The 4,336-nt window shown below is 50.7% G+C and overlaps 1 pseudogene; it reads left to right on the top strand.

The window, feature by feature from the left end:
• The first annotated feature begins 1,256 nt into the window (after positions 1 to 1,256).
• Positions 1,257 to 1,463, top strand: LOC142259386 (U2 spliceosomal RNA; annotated as a pseudogene).
• The last annotated feature ends 2,873 nt before the right edge of the window (positions 1,464 to 4,336 follow it).

A 4,336-nucleotide genomic window follows, 5' to 3' on the forward strand; every position in this document is an offset into this window, starting at 1 on the left:
GGTGTGGAGTCAGTGCCTACGTGTAATTCCTTACACCACTCCTCTGGCTGACTTGGTGAGCTGTCACTGAATGGGTGGGCTGAAGCAATGGTGGATGCTGCTGTTTGGATAGCATGTGTATCTACTGAGAACAGCTTATCAATGGTGGCAAATCGGAGCAGCTTAATCTCTTGCTCTCCGCAGTTCAACACTCTCATGGGCACTCTTCCCTTCCATATTAATGAATAAAACTATGATGTAAATAGCATATAGATACCCCACAAATGCAGATAAAAGTAGGTTATGGGAAAAGGGGGAAGAGAGAAACAGGAAAATAGTGGAATAAAGTATACCTTCCAGGTGGGAGAGGAAATGGCAGCACAGCCAGTGGAGGTGAAGCAAGGGGAGCCTGCAACTAAAGAGTTGAGAGCGTTATCACATGGTGACTGAGCCTGATTGTAACAGGAGCATAGAGGTGCCGATCCTGTCTTACCTGTGTTGGTGTAGAAGTGGGTGTCCTGTGGTGGAGTCAGCTATGTGCAGTGGTGGCCGTGGGTTCTTTTATGTGCGACCGTAGTAATAGCTGCGCCCACTTCCTGTATGGGAGTGGAATGCAGTGAGGGTAATGGAACGCACGCCTGCGCATTTGTGTTTAACGTCGCGCATGTGCAGAACGGAGAAAAGGCTGCGCTCACTTCCTAATGAAAGGGAGTGAGACGCATCTGGGAAGGGAAGGGAAAAGATTAGGGTTTGGGGATGATGAAAGGGCTTTCTACGGGCAAGGATGGCAAAGGGTGGCAGTGACGGAAAGTCAGGCAGCCTGTCCTGTCCTGTCCTGTCCGTCCGTCTTTTTGTATCATGAATTGGAAAGACTGCAAGGGGGAGGGGAGGTGCTTGTGTCCAAAAGGAGGAGTTATTCAGATTCATTGCAGTGGGCGGCGGCTGCAAAAAGCACCATTCTTCTTGTTTTTGCTCTGCAAAACAGCCTTTTCAAGGGTTGGCTTGGGTGACAAAATGTCTTCTGTAGGCGTGGGTTTGTCTCCCTCTCCCTAAGATGTGTCCGGTATAGGCCAGGGTGCCACTCAAGGCCGTAACCAATTCGGGTTATAGCTTCTCGGCCTTTTGGCTAAGATCAAGTGTAGTTTCGGAGGACGCTACCTTGGTCGGTACTGGAAGGTGCCTGGGATTGCACGTCTGCCGGCCTTGAGGAAGTGTGTGCGCCTTCTGGTGACACATAGCCCTCTTGTGCCTGGACGGTTCCCAGGCAACGGGAGGCGATCACCTTTGTTATTTTGAAGTCCTACTGATAAACAGAAAAAAAAAAAAATTAAATCTGTTCTTATCAGTTTAATATCTGATACGTCCCCTCTCTGGGGACCATATATTAAATGGATTTTTAGAACAAGGAGATGGAAAAAATCTTGCTCTGTCCACTCCACGCATTGACCTGGTATTGCAGTACCTCCAGGACCGGTGCACCCCTTCTTAACCCAGTTTCCAAAAGCAGAACTCAATTCACCTGATTCAAATGAGCCCCATTAGTGAATTGAAAGAAAGCAAAAACTTTATATGCACCTCAATTTGGCCAATTCACTTTTCACACTTTCACCCTTTTTTTTATCTTTCACACCTTTTACTTGCTTTATTGATGCAAAAAGCTGTGCCAAATAGCAAACTCATCTCCACTCAACTTGACCAACTCTGCTATGTCCCGTGCAGTATCTTATTCTCAGTCTTATCTAGATCATTTGCAATTGAATAGAATAGATCCCTTTTGGCTGCTTATGACTGTGTAAAATATGTAGTTTTACTGGGCTGGGATGAGAGAATCCATTGAAGCATGGTGTAGGGATTGTGGTTCCTGTGTGCTAAGAAGAGAGGCTGGCACCAGCCAGAAAGCCCCATTGCAGCCAATAATCACTTAATAACTTTTTCAACTTGTCATCATATGGGAGGCCTTCCATTCCTTGTAGTAGTCTAGTTGCCCACCTTTGAACTGACTCTAACTTCTGAATGTCCTTATTAAAATGTGGAGCCCAAAACTGGTTCCCATATTCCAGATGTAGCCTTACAAGTGATTTATAGAGGTGTAACAATACGTTGGGATCACGGGATCTAATCTCCCTTTTTATACACCCTAAAATCTTGTCCCAAGCAGCATTCCATCAGCCTCTGGAAGGTTCCTGGCGCATTGCACAGCTCGAAGGGCATGCTTTTGAACTCGCAGAGACCCATAGGGGTGGCGAAGGCGGTCTTCTCCCGGTCTGCCTCAGCAACGGACACTTGCTAATAGTGACTAGTGAGATCAAGGGTAGAAAAATAATTTGCAGTTCTCAATGCAGCTAGCGATTCCTCAATACGGGGAGTGGTGCCGTCCTTCTTTTTTAACAGGATCAACAGAGCTGCCCAAAGGCTACAACTGTCACGGATAACCCCAGCCGCCTTCATGTTGCTCAACATGTCCTTGGTACACTGGCAATGTGAAGGTGGTATTGGCTTATAGCTCTCTTTGATGGGTGGGTGTGCACCTGTGGGGATGTGGTGGTGGACCCCTTTTATTCCCCCAAAATCTAGCGGGCTTCCCACCGGTAACCCGCTCCCCAGCTTGGATGGATGCTGAGGGAGCCCCTTTTGCCCGCAGGCTCTGGCCCTGGGAACTGTAGCCTTGGCGGTGACTGTGCTTCCCTCTACGGTGTGAGCTGTTGCCTTCAATCGGGTCTTGACTGCTGGGAAACCCTGGAGGTTCCTGTCGCTAACGGATTTGACCGGTTTTACGGCGACTCCTAGCCTGGTCGGGGTCCGTAGGCCCTGCCGGATGGTGCTGGCTTCTCTTCACTCCCCGATCTGGTACCGGCGGGCCACCGCCCATCCCCGGTCCGTACGGTTCACTCCAATCAGCCTCTCCTGCAGAAGGTCACCACCGTCTGCCAACCTTGCTGAGTGCCCGGGCCACACACACGGACACGGTCAGTCTCCTCTCCACTTCTCTAACTCCAAAACTGATCTCTAATCTGACTCCTTTTCCCGCCTCCAGGACTGTGAACTCCTCGGTGGGTGGGATCAACCGCCTGGCCCACCCCCTGGTGTGGACATCAGCCCCTGGAGGAAGGCAACTAGGATTTGTGTTTAGCTTCGGTGTGCCTAGCCGGAGTGTAGAGCGTGTTGGTGTAGTACCTGTGACGACCTGGCTTGTCCAGGGCGCCACATTCCCCTATAGTAAAATGCAGACCGTCCGCGGGCTGCCCGTCCATCACCGGTTTTATTTTCACAACTGAAAAAGAATAAAACGGTAAAACATGTAAAAGCATCATAAACATTTTACAACGGTACAGCTTCCGCTCTTCTCCCACCCAAACAACCTGGCCCTGATGCTGCCCCTAAGAAGCGGGCAGCACCCCTTGACCCCAGTCCAGCACCAAGTTGCCCGAGCGGGTTCTGTCTCTTTCAGGGGGCCCACGTCCAAGGGGACCCCTGAACCCCCGGAGGATCGCCACCGGTTACGGTAGTGGCGGGCCTAGGCCATCCCTTTCCTCCAGGCCCATCCTCCCAAATCAGCCTCTCCGGAGGCGGTAACGGTGTCAAGCCAACAAACATTTTTATTTACATTGCACTAAGTTTGTGGTTGCCCTGCAAGTTCTCGGGCTTGTCCGTAAGCAGTTCCTTACGCAATGGTTGCACAGTCCCTACGGGGACAACAGTTGCCGGCAACGGCCGGTTTAATCACGGTTCAATCAGGTAAACTTCTTTGGTTGATCATCTTTACTTATCATTTAAAACTTTCAAACTGGTACACTCAACACATAAAGCCCCCCCCTTTTAAAGAGTAGTTTCCCTGTACCTAAGTGGGGGTCTACCTAGGTTGGGGCGAGTGGACCTTCGGGATCCGGTGTCAGTGGTGACAGGCAGTGGGGCAGAGGGAACAGTCAGTTCCTCCTCCCTGCTATCATGTGGGGCAGGCGGAGGCGTAGGGGAGCTGGGTACAGGTACATCCCTGGGCACTGGCTCGCGGTTAACCATTTCCATCATTTCTTCATCCACGGGTTGTGGGAACAGTATCACTGGAAGGATCACCGCACCGTTCTGTGTAGGCCAGTCTGCTGGAAAATCACCCATCATGGTGTGGATTACCTCTTTTTCCTTCTCCACTGGACTGGGAACTGGAGCCTCATCCGCTACTCTCAATGCTGGTGGGCACTTCTTCAGGTGGTCTCGGGAAACCGTGGCCAAAGTCCCCCCCTGGTCACGGCTGATCTGGTAGGCCTTCCCATTCTCCCATCCTGTGGGCTGGACTACATACGGGGTTTTTTCCCATTGATCATCCAGCTTGTGGGCCCTTCTTTTCCGCTTCAGCACTACA

The sequence above is a fragment of the Anomaloglossus baeobatrachus genome (genome assembly GCF_048569485.1).
Source record: "Anomaloglossus baeobatrachus isolate aAnoBae1 chromosome 7 unlocalized genomic scaffold, aAnoBae1.hap1 SUPER_7_unloc_1, whole genome shotgun sequence".
Lineage (NCBI taxonomy): Eukaryota > Metazoa > Chordata > Amphibia > Anura > Aromobatidae > Anomaloglossus > Anomaloglossus baeobatrachus.